Source organism: Puntigrus tetrazona, chromosome 24, assembly GCF_018831695.1.
Source record: "Puntigrus tetrazona isolate hp1 chromosome 24, ASM1883169v1, whole genome shotgun sequence".
Classification (NCBI taxonomy): Eukaryota; Metazoa; Chordata; class Actinopteri; order Cypriniformes; family Cyprinidae; genus Puntigrus; species Puntigrus tetrazona.
The window spans coordinates 12,307,201-12,321,547 of NC_056722.1; the positions used below are offsets into that span (position 1 = coordinate 12,307,201).

Consider the following 14,347-nt stretch of genomic DNA (forward strand, 5'->3'; position numbering starts at 1 on the left):
CTAAGGATTAGCCATACTTGTGGAGGTCCACAATTCTTTTCTGATGTCTTGGTTGATTTCGCTTTATCTTTCCATTATATCAATGAAAGGCTCTGTGCCTTTATATGCATCCACAGGTGTGCCAACATTTAACTCAAATGGATTCATTTAACCTATTAGAAGCTTCTTAAGCTCAGAATGGAATCATCTGCGCTTGTTACATTCTCTAGCCCAATGCCCAGGCTTGTTACAATAATTACACCTTCCTGGCTTCCTGACCTTCTTAAATCCTCCTTGTGTACCTGGTGCATAGCCACCAGCTACAGACACACATACAACGTTGCGTTTTCCTAACTCAGGGAACATACCGTCACTCTCTAAAGTTCTGATTTTGACCCCCGCATCTTTAACCTTCAGGTTATGTCTGTCACACAGATGGTACTTCAGAACATCCTTGTGGGTTGGAAGGCAGTTGGACATAAAGGTAGATATGAACATCGGGTTGGGCTCATTACTGTCCAGCTCCAGTCTGTCCACAACCTTCCACACGTCCGAAAAACGGGTGAAAAAACATGCAACAGTCTCATCCTTGCCCTGTTTACAGTTAGTGACTTGTGACAGATCACGGTTGGAAGATTTCAAATCCAAAAGATACCTTTTTAATTGTACACTCAGTTGGCTCATCATTTCCGGATCGTCACGCCATGCAAATTCAATAACTGTCCTTTTCCTGCTGGTCTTTCCTTCCCCGATTCCTTCTGTTAAATCCTCGCGCTTAACTACGTCAAATTTCGGTGCGAGAACAGGTACTACCTTAATTACAGCGTTCTCATCGTAGGCTGCGCCTAATTTGCTATGCAGAATGAATCTATAATCGGCCCCAACTAATTGGCAGTGGCGCAAGCATCTGATTAACATAAGGCGGCGGTTTCTCGTCACACGGTTTAGACATTGTCAATGGTTTGTCTTTATCATTTTTCTTTGGTTTTGGTACAGTTTTCAAAACTGCTTTTGGAACATACGCATTCGTCTTTTCCCTCCAAACCTCTGCCATTTTATACCACACGTCATATCCTCCTCTCATATAATTGTAATCCCAATCAGGGTCGCCCTCTCCTCCATATACTAAATTGTAAACTGTTTTCATATGACTTGGGTCGAAAGTGCCCTCACGCGGATAATCTCACCACTGGGTACCCGCTGTCCACCCCGCCAAATTATCAAGATATGGAACTGTGTAGTATCCCCAACCACAACGTTCCATCCATGCTTTGGGTGTTTCAGAGGGTTCAGGTTTAGGATATGTTTGTCCCATTCTGACCACTGATGACTCGGACACGTACTATAACTAGTCTGAATTTAATCAAACACGATACAATTGACTTACGCGGATACATCTACTCAGGTAGTGAAACTATACTTTCTCTTACCTGGTCAGATGTATCCCGGACGAGCCCCCAGAACTGTAAGAACTTCTCTTCTTCAGTGTATGCGTCCCCCTGTGTCCGTTCATCAGCAGTACAGAACAAATTCAGGCGCCTGGAAGCAGCAGTCGGAACAAACCACACGAGTGAAATCAAATCTGGTTTATTCAGAATGCAGCTTAACACAGAGAGAAAAACATCAGCTTATATAGCCCTTATGGGGCGTTGACCTCTATTGCATAGCTGGACATGCCTCAACTGCCCACTACGGAGAGGACAAAAGACAACTCCATATATGGGTTGAAGATTCACAAAACTAGCAGACTAGAGACAAAGCAAGTCTATATAAGGAATGAAAGACTACAGAGTTAGTAGAGTAACTTGAAACTACACCTGCAGGGCGAAAAGGGACTAGAACAATTGTCATACCTTGCTCACACACACACACACACACACAGTAATAGAGAATTAATTATCTCAAAAATTATTTCATTTTTAAACCATGAAGGTTAGCCAGTGCATCTACTGTTACAAAGTAAAGATGAATAACAATAAACTTTATTTGACACAGCAAAGGAGTAACAGAAGACTTGCAAGTGTGAAGGTGAGTAAACAGTCCAATAGATGTTTTGACTTGGAATGAATGGTCGTAAACTTTAATGTTTTGCTTTGACAGGATAATTAAAGCTGAAAACTCAACCCAAGAGCTGAATGGAGCACACAACAAGGAACTGGAAGACACAGGAGACAACTGGAAGAAAATACAAAGGTAAGTTTTAAGGTAGGTATAAGCTGGCTTAACTCGATAGAATGTTAGCATGAATCCACTTGATTAAGAACGAAACCAGACACTGAGGAATCTGTGGCATGTGCTTAAATGCAGGTGCTTGATGAGGTGATGATTATGTGCAGGTGTAGCTTATCAGAAATTGAGTGATTGGGATTGTTGTGGTTGACTAATGGGGGAGTTTGGCTGTGAGAGAGCCGGGGGGGTATTCCAGAAAGCAGGTTATGTGACATACCTGGGTATGTTTAAGGGTAAGTTCGTGGATAACCTCAACTTTCGGTTCCAAAAACAGAGGTAACTTTCTGGGTATGTATGTAACCGTAGCAACTGACTCTCTGAAGATAACCTGCTCGGGAGCAGGTTATGTTTCAGTGTAACTTCGTTTCAGAAGGTTGGTGAGCATGGCGTGCCCTTTTGAGGAGGATCCTGTGGACGTAGAAGCACAAATTATACAAGGTTTTTTTCGTCGGGAGAGGGTTATAAGACCACGTATTGACGTGTTTGCATACCCTAATGAATATTTGAAAGAGCGTTATCGTTTTTCAAAAGATTCCTTAGTTTATTTAACACGTCTTTTAAAACCTTATATCGCAAATGTGACAAACCGCGGTTCTGCGCTTAGCACAGAAAACATTGCGTCTGGCCATTTTTTGTACAGTGTGGGCGATTCGGAGCATGTGGGAAAGGCAACTGTGTGTAGAGCTGTTCGTTCAGTATGTCTGGCACTTAAACAGTTCTTAGCCACCTTTGTACAGTTCCCTGGCCATAAACCATTGCTTGTTTTTAAAGACGAATTCCACAGAGTGGCAGGTATGTCCTTTGTAGTAAAATCCATGACGCATATTTAATCATATTATTGATATCTATACATTGTTTTATGGTGCGCAAATCTTCTGCACCTTCTACCTTATTTAGTTTATCCTCAGGTAAGGTAAAGTAAGTCGAGTCTGTCCTATCTCTAATAAGCAGTTAATCATACTCACAAGACAGGTCACAGAAGACTTCTCCGTGGTCTGTTCTGCTCAGGTCTTGAAATCAGAGTCTTTGTCAGGCGAGCGTATTGGTTATAATAAGATATAGTTTTATTATTTATAGGTTAAATACATTACAAATAAAACACTAATATAAAATAGAAATAAAAACAAAGTTCTATAATTTGCAAGCTCGGTTGTTCGGAGGCATCGTGGCGAGGCTGTCTGGCATCGGAGAAGCGTGTCGCCGAGGTGCAGCTTTATCTTCTGGTTCACTTCTAAGTGCCACCCTCCTATATAGACTACAGGTGCAAGGCAACACTTTTTGGGAAAGTCCTGTACAGCTGGAGACCTCCCTTTCAACAAGCTCACTATAAAAACACAGCCATCTTATCAGTCTGCTCTTCTGCGAAGATCTTTCTAAGATGTCCTCCTCTCCGCGTTGGGAACTCAGCACTCAACGGTAACATTCCTATTCACTCAACGGTAACATTCCTATTCTTCAAAGTTCTTACTAATACATATTTTATCTCTGGCTATACTTTAACTAAATGCTACATATATCATACCTATTGTCTTTTCTCAATAAACTACTTTTACACATGATGCTGTGGTGGTCTTTCTACTATTCAATAAAGTGAATACAATACCCTGTGTACTGTGTATCTTATAAATACTTATCAAATAAAAGAATACAATATTCTGTGTGGTCTCTTCTTCTTGATAAATCAGTAACGCATCACAATGTGTTCAAATACAAGATAACCTCAAATAAACAAGGCAAACTTACAAAATTGGGAAAACGTCCCATTTTCCTCAACAACATGTATTCATTATGCGCACACACACTTCATACTTCCATAACTTTCTGTTTCAGGGTTTCCAAATATAATTGGGTGCATTAATGGCACTCACATTCCTATTAAAGCTCCATCAATAAATGAGGGAGTATCAATGTGCAGGTAACAACTTAACTTTTTTCCCCCTTCTTAAAATCATTAAAGTTAATACTTGGTTGGGAGACTGCCTAGGAATACCAGGTGCTGTAAGTTTTTTGGTTTTCTTCACTACTTTTCTAATACAGTGGCTCCAACCTTGTCCAGCTCTTTGCTTTCCCTTACTGCTTATTTAATTCAATTGCCTTTAAAGTAGCTGATCTTTAAACAACGTTTGGCTGTTTTTAACTACTTACCTAATGATCTTATATTTAATGTACCTTGTTTTGAAGTATTTTTTTGTGTTTCCTTCATTACTTATCTAGTATGATGGGCTTTGGTGTGCCTCACCTTCAAATAGGGGGCTTCTTGAAGTTGACCTCGCTTACGGCCATACCACCCTGTTCATGCTTGATCTCGTTTGATCTCAGAAGCTAAGCAGAGTTGGGCCTGGTTAGTACTTGGATGGGCGACTGCCTAGGATTACCAGGTGCTGTAAGGTTTTTTTGTTTTCTTCACTACTTATATAATACACTTGCCCTTAGTGTGGCCAAAGTTTGACCAGCTCTTTGCTTTCCCTTACTGCTTATTTAATTCAATTGCCTTTAAAGTAGTTTTTTAGCAAGCAGGATATGGCGGAGGGAATGGTTTTTAAATCAGACACAGGGAGAAATGAATTAAAGGAACTGATGAGAGAAAATAACTTAAAAGATGTGTGAAGGGAAATGAATGGAGGAAAAAAGAGTTTTCAAGAAGGCAAATAGTATATTTTATATTATAATAGTATAACTTTATATGTAAAACAAGAATTGATTATGTGTTATGTACAAGAAATGTGGGGAATTTTATAAAAAAAATCAGATATGAAGAAACCAGTTTTAGTGATCATAAGTTTTTACGTTTTGAAATAGATTGGAGCAACATGCAAAGGGGTCCGGGAGTATGGATTTTAAATACAGAGATTTTAAAGAATGAAGACTATGTTTTGAAGGTTAAAGAGATTATTGAAAAGGAAAAGGAAAATGAAATGTATACAGAGGATAAGAGAATCTGGTGGAAGAATGTCAAATTTTTAATCAAAAAATTTTCAATCAAATATTGTAGTAAAAAAAAATTCACGCCTGATCTCGTCTGATCTCAGAAGCTAAGCAGAATCATTTCATTACTTATCTGGTATGATGGCACTTAGTGTGCCTCACCTTAAAATAGGGGGCTTTTTGCAGCAGTTCTCGTTTAGGCCATACCACCCTGTTCACGCCTGATCTCGTCTGATCTCAGCTGCTAAGCAGAGTTGGGCCTGGTTATTACGTCAACAGGTGCTAATATTCCCCAAGAGTATAGCTGCAATGAGTTCATGAATTTCTTTACTTCTAAGATTGATACCATCAGAGATAAAATTGTAACTATGCAGCCGTTAACTACAGTTTCACATCAGATAGTGAGCTTTAGATCCCCTGAGGAAAAATTACACTCTTTCTCTATTATAGGAGAAGAAGACTTGTACAAACTTGATAAATCATCTAAACCAGCAACATGTATGTTAGACCCTATTCCATCTAAACTATTAAAAGATTTGCTTCCAGAAGTCATAGATCCTATTTTGAACGTTATTAATTCATCATTGTCATTAGGATATGTTCCCAAAACCTTCAAACTGGCTGTAGTTAAGCCTCTTATTAAGAAACCACATCTTGATCCCAAAGACTTAGTAAATTACAGACCATTACAGATCTCCAATCTCCCTTTTCTGTCAAAGATACTAGAAAAGGTAGTATCCTCACAACTGTATTCCTTTTTAGAACAAAATGGTGTCTGTGAGGATTTCCAATCAGGTTTTAGACCATACCATAGTACTGAGACTGCTCTCATTAGAGTCACGAATGACCTGCTTTTATCACCGGATTGTGGTTTTATCTCGTTATTAGTGCTATTAGATCTTAGCACAGCATTCGATATAATCGATCACAACATTCTCTTGGATAGACTAGAAAACTATGTTGGCATTAAAGGAAGCGCCTTAGCATGGTTTAAATCATATCTATGTGACCGCTATCAGTTTGTAGCATTAAATGAGGAGGTATCATATCAATCACAAGTGAAATATGGAGTTCCTCAAGACTCAGTGCTAGGACCGTTACTTTTCAACCTGTACATGTTACTTCTAGGAGATATTATCAGGAGTCATGGTGTTAGCTTTCACTGCTATGCTGATGATACTCAGCTCTATATTTCAGCGCAGCCTGGTGATACACACCAAATTGAGAATCTAACAGAATGCATAGTCGATATAAAAAGCTGGATGATGAGTAACTTCCTAATGCTAAATTCTGAAAAAACAGAGGTGCTAATAATTGGACCTAAAAAACCCACATATAATAATCTAGAACACAGCCTATCACTTGATGGCTGCTCTGTTAATTCTTCATCATCAGTTAGGAACCTAGGTGTGCTGTTTGACAGCAATCTTTCCTTCGAAAATCATGTTTCTAGCATCTGTAAAACTGCGTTTTTCCATCTTAAAAATATATCTAAATTATGACCTATGCTTTCAACCTCTAATGCAGAAATATTAATTCATGCGTTTATGACCTCGAGGTTAGATTATTGTAATGCTTTATTGGGTGGTTGTTTTGCACGCTTAATAAACAAACTTCAGCTAGTCCAAAACGCAGCAGCCAGAGTCCTTACTAGAACTAGGAAGTATGATCACATTAGCCCGGTTCTGTCAACACTGCACTGGCTCCCTATCAAACATCAGATAGATTTTAAAATCTTATTAATTACCTATAAAGCTCTGAATGGTTGAGCTCCTCAATACTTGAGCGAGCTCTTATCACATTATAGTCCTGCACGTCCGCTACGTTCTCAAAACTCTGGCCCTTTTATAATACCTAGAATATCAAAATCAACTGCGGGCGGCAGATCCTTTTACTATCTAGCACCTAAACTCTGGAACAATCTCCCTAACTCTGTTCGGGAAGCAGACACACTCTGCCAGTTTAAATCTAGATTAAAGACACATCTTTTTAACTTAGCCTACACATAACACACCAACACACCTTTTATTATTCAAATCCGTTAAAGGATTTTTAGGCTACATTACTTAGATTTGCTGCAACCGGGAACACTACTCCTAAAATACGATGTACTTGTGACATCGTAAAAAGAATGGCATCTACGCTAATATTAGTCCTGTCTCTTTCTCAATCTGTTTTCACAGTTTGTATCCAGACTAGATGGTGGATCAGCACACAGAGATTATGTTCATCAGAGACCAGAAAACCTAGATGCACCCGTCGACAGATCACCAGATCCTGATGCACACACACATACACACACGCAATAAGTCATTTACACTATCTGACACAGTTGCGTTTAAAATTGAAGTGTAAGTTAAGTGCTGGCAGTCCGGTCAGAGGAGAACTGACCCCAACTGAGTCTGGTTTCTCCCAAGGTTATTTTTTCTCCATTCTGTATGCATGGGGTTTTGTTTCCTTGCCGGTGTCGCCTCTGGCTTACTTGGTTGGGGACACTTAACTTCTAGTGATTTAACGTCAAATTGATTACAGAGACCGTCTCTGCATTTAATAAGAAATTGGTCACTCTCGTCATTATACACCCCTGTCATTGTACTCTTTTACATTATACTGTACAGTGCTTTGATGCAACCTGTGTTGTTAAAAGCGCTATATAAATAAAAATGATTGATTGATTGATTGATTGATTGACTGGGAAACCGTCCAAGAAGTCGAACTTAACTCGGGCAAGATTGGCTGGAAGAAGCACAGGGATGTCTGCGTTTAGGTTTTGAATGCTTAAAAATTTGCTCCAGGGTTACCATGGTCGAGTGGAAAAACGTCCGACAAGTCGCATTTAACCCGGCCAATAGCGCCTGGATGTTTGGACTTAGATTTTGAACGTTTAAAAATTTCCTCCAGGGTGGCGGGGGTCAAATAGGAAAGTGTCCAAAAAGTTGCACCTATCACAGCCAAGATCCGCTAGATGAAGCACCCGGATGTGTGGGCTTAGATTTTGATTATTTAAAAATTTCCTCCAGGGTTACCGTGGTCGAGTGGGAAAGCGTCCGATAAATCGCACCTATCCTGGCTAAGATCGTCTGGATGAAGCGCTTGAATAATAGGACTAAGGTTTTGAACGTTTAAAAAGTTCCTCCAGGGTGGCAGGGGTCGAGTGGGAAAGAGTACAAGAAGTAGCACCTATCACGGCCAAGATCGGCTAGATGAAGCGCCTGGATGTCTGGACTTAGGTTTAAAACGTTTAAAAATTTCTTCCAGGGTCACCATGGTCGAGTGGAAAAGCCTCTGAGAAGTCGCACTTAACCCGGCAAATATTGCCTGGAAGAAGTGACCGGATGCCTGGACTTTGAATGCTTAAAAATGTGTTTCAGGTTTACCATGGTCGAGTGGGAAACCGGCCAAGTTCAGCTGGATGAAGCGCCTGGATGTATGGGGTTAGGTTTTGAATGCTTAAAAATTTCCTCTAGGGTTACCATGGTCGTGTGGGAAAGCCTCCGAGAAGTCGCACCTATCCCGGCCAAGATCAGCTGGATAAAGTGCCTAGATGTTTGGATTTAGGTTTTGAACGTTTACAAATTTTCTCCATAGAGGTGGAGTTCGAGTGGGAAAATGTCCAAGAAATAACACCTATCACGTCCAAGATTGGCTAGATGAAGCACCTGGATGTCTGGACTTAGGTTTTGAACGCTTAAAAATTTCATCTAGGGTGGCAGGGGTCGAGTGAAAAAGTTGTCTGAGAAGTTGCACCTATCCCGGTCAAGATCAGTGGGATGAAGCGGCTGGGTGAAGTGCCTGGATATTTAGACTTAGGTTTAAAACGCTTAAAAATTTCTTTCAGGGTTACCATGGTCGAGAGATAAAGCGTCCGAGAGATCGCACTTAACCTGGCCAATATCAGCTGGATGAAGCGACTGGATGTTTGGATTTAGGTTTTAAACGCTTAAAAATTTCCTCCAGGGTGGTGGAGATCGAGTGGGAAAATGTCCAAGAAATAACACCTATCATGTCCAAGATCGGCTAGATGAAGCACCTGGATGTCTGGACTTAGGTTTTGAACGCTTAAAAATTTTCTTCCAGGGTTACCATGGTCGAGTGGGAAAGCATTCGAGAAATCGCACCTATCCCGGCCAAGATTGACTGGATGAAGCGCCTGGATATTTGGACTAAGGGTTTGAACACTTAAAAATTTCATCTAGGGTGGCGGGGGTCGAGTGAAAAAGTTGTCTGAGAAGTCGCACCTAACTAGGCCAATATCGGCTGGATGAAGCGCCTGGATGTCTGGATTTAGGTTTTAAATGCTTAAAAAATTTTTTCAGGGTTACCATGGTCGAGTGGGAAAGTGTCCGGGAAGTCGCACTTAAGCCGGCCAATATCACCTAAATGAAGCGCCTGGATGTCTGGACTTAGGTTTTAAACGTTTAAAAATTTCTTCCATGGTTACCATGGTTGAATGGGAAAGCCTCCGAGAAGTCGCACCTGTCCTGGCCAATATCGCCTGGATGAAGCGCTTGAATGTCTGAGGTTAGGTTTTGAATGCTTAAAACTTTCATCCAAGGTGGCGGGGTCGAGTAAAAAAGGCGTCTGAGAAGTCGCACCTAACTCGGCCAATATCGGCTGGATGAAGCGCCTGGATGTCTGGTCTAAGGTTTTAAACGCTTAAAAATTTTCTTCCAGGGTTACCATGGTTGAGTGGGAAAGCATTCGAGAAATCGCACCTATCCCGGCCAAGATTGACTGGATGAAGCGCCTGGATATTTGGACTAAGGTTTTGAACACTTAAAAATTTCATCTAGGGTGGCGGGGGTCGAGTGAAAAAGTTGTCTGAGAAGTCGCACCTAACTAGGCCAATATCGGCTGGATGAAGCGCCTGGATGTCTGGATTTAGGTTTTAAATGCTTAAAAATTTGGTCCAGGTTGGCGGGGGTCGAGGGGAAAAGAGTCCAAGAAGTAGCACCTATCGTGGCCAAGATCGGCTAGATGATGCGCCTTGATGTCTGGACTCAGGTTTTAAATGCTTAAAAATTTCTTCCAGGCTTACCATGGTCGAGTGGGAAACCGTCCAAGAAATCAAACTTAACTCGGGCAATATCGGCTGGAAAAATCGCCTAGATGTTTGGGCTTAGATTTTGAACGCTTAAAAATTTCCTCCAGGGTTAACTTGGTCGAGTGGGAAAGTGTCCGGTAAGTCGCACCTAACTCTGCCAATATCGGCTCAATGAAAATCCTGTATGTCTGGACTTTGGTTTTGAACGCTTAAAACTTTCTTCCAGGATTACCATGGTAGAGTGGGAAAGCCTCCGAGAAGTCGCACTTAACCGGGGCCAAAATTGGCTGGATGACGCGCCTGGATGTTTGGGCTTAGTTTTTGAACGCTTAAAAATTTCCTCCAGGGTTACCATGGTTGAGTGGGAAAGTGTCTGAGAAATTGCATCTATCCCGGCTAAGATTGGCTGGATGAAGCGCCTGAATGTTAGGACTAAGTTTTTCAACATTTAAAAATTTCCTCCAGGGTTACCATGGTCAAGTGGAAAAGCGTATAAGAAGGAGCACTTATCCCGGCCAATATCGCTTGAATGAAGCGCCTGGATGTCTGGACTTAGGTTTTGAATGCTTAAAAATTTCTTCCAGGGTTACCATGGTTGAGTGGGAAATAGTCCGAGAAAACGCACCTATCCCAGCCAAGATCGGCTGGATGAAGCTCCTGGATGTTTGGACTTAGGTTTAAAATGCTGAAAAATTTATTTCATGGTTACCGTGGTTGAGAGGTAAAGCGTCCGAGAAGTTGCACTTAACCCGGCCAATATTGGCTGAATGAAGCGCCTGGATGTCTGGACTTAGGTTTAAAACGCTTAAAAATTTCTTCCAGGCTTTCCATGGTCGAGTGGGAAACTCTCAAAAAAAAATGCACTTAACCCGGCCAAGATCATGCCCATAAAAGTGTTGTAGTAATGGAGTGAGTGTGTGGGCCTAGGCCTTAAATAAAACTGTAATCCAGGGCCTTTACTGAATAAAATCATGCCCAGTAATATGTTACTGTTATGGGGTTAGTCTGTGAACCTGGATGTCTGAACTTTTAAAAATTTGGTCCAGGTTGGCGGGGGTCGAGGGGAAAAGAGTCCAAGAAGTAGCACCTATCATGGCCAAGATCGGCTAGATGATGCGCCTTGATGTCTGGACTCAGGTTTTGAACGCTTAAAAATTTCTTCCAGGATTACCATGATCGAGTGGGAAAGCCTCTGAGAAGGCGCACCTATCCTGGCCAAGATCGGCTGGATAAAGTGCCTGGATGTTTGGATTTAGGTTTTGAACGTATACAAATTTCCTCCAAGATAGTGGGGTTAGAATGGGAAAACATGCAAGAAACAACACCTATCACGGCCAAGATTGGCAAGATGAAGCGCGTGGATGTTTGGACTCAGGTTTTGAACGCTTAAAAATTTCTTCCATGGTTACCGTGGTTGAGTGGTAAAGCGTCCGAGAAGTCGCACTTAAGCCGGCCAATATCATCTGGATGAAGCGCCTGAATGTTTGTGGCTAGGTTTTGAATGCTTAAAAATTTCATCCAGGGTGGCGGGGGTTGAGTGAAAAAGTCGTCCGAGAAGTCGCGCTTAACTCGGCCAATATCGGCGGGATGAAGCGCTTGGTTGTCTGGATTTAGGTTTTAAACGCTTAAAAATTTCTTCCAGGCTTACCATGGTCGAGTGGGAAATCGCCCAAGAAGTCAAGCTTAACTCGGGCAATATGAGCTGGAAAAAGCGCCTAGATGTTTAGGCTTAGTTTTTGAACACTTAAAAATTTCTTTCCAGGATTACCATGGTCGAGTGGGAAAGCGTCCGAGACATCGCACCTATTCTGGATGAAGCGCCTGAATGTTTGTGGCTAGGTTTTGAATGCTTAAAAATTTCATCCAGGGTGGTGGGGATCGAGTGGGAAAGCGTCCAAGAAGTAGCACCTATCACGGCAAAGATTGGCTGGATGAAGCGCCTGGATGTTTGGGCTTAGGTTTTGAACGCATAAAAAGTTCCTCCAGGATTACCATGGTCGAGTGGGAAAGCGTCCGAGAAGTCGAACTTAACCCGACCAAGACCGGTTGGTTGAAGTATCTGGATGTTTGGGCTTATTTCCTCCAGGGTGGCGGGTGTCGAGTGAAAAATCGTCAGAGAAGTCGCACCTAACGCGGCCAATATCGGCTGGATGAAGTGAATTGATGTCTGGGCTTAAATTTTGAACGCTCAAAAAATTTCCTCCAGGGTGGCGGGGGTCAAGTGAAAAGTCGTCCGAGAAGTCGCATCTATCCCGGCCTCGATCGCCTGGATGAAGCGCCTGGATGTTTGTCCTTAGGTTTTGAAATTTAAAAAATTTCCTCCAGGGTGGTGGGGATCGAGTGGGAAAGCGTCCAAGAAGTAGCACCTATCACGGCAAAGATTGGCTGGATGAAGCGCCTGGATGTTTGGGCTTAGGTTTTGAACGCATAAAAAGTTCCTCCAGGGATACCATGGTCGAGTGGGAAAGCGTCCAAGAAGTCGCATCAATCCCGGCCTCAATTTGTTAGATGAAGCGTGTGGATGTTTGAACTTACGTTTTGAACATTTGCAGGTTTTCTCCAGGGTGCTGGGGGTCAATTGGGAAAGCGTCCAAGAAATAGCACCTGTCACGACCAAGATCAACAAGATGAAGCGCCTGGATGTCTGGACTTTGGTTTTGAACGCTTAAATATTCCTTCCCGGGTTACCATGGTCGAGTGGGAAAGCCTCTGAGAATTTGGACTTAACCCGGCCAAGATTTATTCAGTAAAGGCCCCATCAAAATTTTATAGTAATGGGGTGTGTCTGTGGGCTCAGGACTTTATTTAATAAAATCATGCCTAGTAATGTGCTACTGGTATGGCGTTGGTCTGTGAGCCTGGATGCGTGGATTTAGGTTTTGAACGCTTAAAAGTTTCTTCCAGGGTTACCATGGTAGAGTGGGAAAGCCTACGAGAAGTCACACTTAACCTGGCCAAGATCATGCCCATAAAAGCTTTATAGGAATGCAGTGAGTCTGTGGGTCCAGTCCTTTACTGAATAAAATCATGCCCAGTACTGTGTTACTGTTATGGTGTTAGTCTGTGAGCCTGGATGTCTGCACTTAGGTTTTGAACGCTTAAATATTTCTTTCAGGTTTACTATAGTCGAGTGGAAAAGCGTCCGAGAAGTCGCTCTTACCCGGCCAATATCACTTGGATGTCAGAACTTAGGTTTTGAACGCCTAATTATTTCTTCCAGGGTTATCATGGTCGAGTGGGAAAGCCTACGAGAAGTCACACTTAACCCCGCCAAGATCATGCCCATAGAAGTGTTATAGTAATGGGGTGAGTCTGTGGGCCCTGGACTTTACTGAATAAAATAATGCCCAGTAATGTGTTACTGTTATGGGGTTAGTCTGTGAACCTGGATGTCTGGACGTAGGTTTTGAACGCTTAAATATTTCTTCCAGGGTTACCATGTTCGAGTGGAAAAGTGTCCGGGAAGGGGCTCTTAACCCGGCCAATATCGCCTGGATGAAGCACCTGGATGTCTGGACGTAGGTTTTGAACGCTTAAATATTTCTTCAAGGGTTACCATGGTCGAGTGGGAAAGCCTATGAGAAATCACACTTAACCCGGCCAAGATCATACCCTTAAAAGTGTTATAGTAATGGGGTGAGTTTGTTGGCGCAGGCCTTAAAGAAAGCTATAATACAGGGTCTTTACTGAAAAAAATCATGCCCAGTATTGTGTTACTATTATGGGGTTAGTCTGTAAGCCTGGATGTCTGGACGTGGGTTGACAACGCTTAAATGTTTCTTCCAGGGTTACCATGGTCGAGTGGAAAAGCGTCCAAGAAGTTGCACTTAAACCGGCCGATATCGCCTGGATGAAGCGCCTGGATGTCTGTACTTCAGTTTTGAATGCTTAAAAATTTGTTTCGGGGGTTACCATGGTCGAGTGGAAAAGCGTCTGAGAAGTCGCTCTTAACCCAGCCAATTTCGCCTGGCTGAAGCACCTGGATATCTGGACTTAAGTTTTGAATGCTTAAAAATTTCTTGAGAGTTACCTTGGTCGAGTGGGAAAGCCTACGAGAAGTCACACTTAACTCAGCCAAGATCATGCCCATGAAAGTGTTGTAGTAATGGGGTGAGTTTGTGAAGCGCCTGGATGCCTGGACTTAGGTTTTGAACGTTTAAATAATTCTTC

At 42.1% G+C, this 14,347-nt stretch overlaps 1 pseudogene; it reads left to right on the forward strand.

Moving 5' to 3' along the window:
- Positions 1-4,479: 4,479 nt before the first annotated feature.
- Positions 4,480-4,598, forward strand: LOC122330273 (annotated as a pseudogene).
- Positions 4,599-14,347: the final 9,749 nt, after the last annotated feature.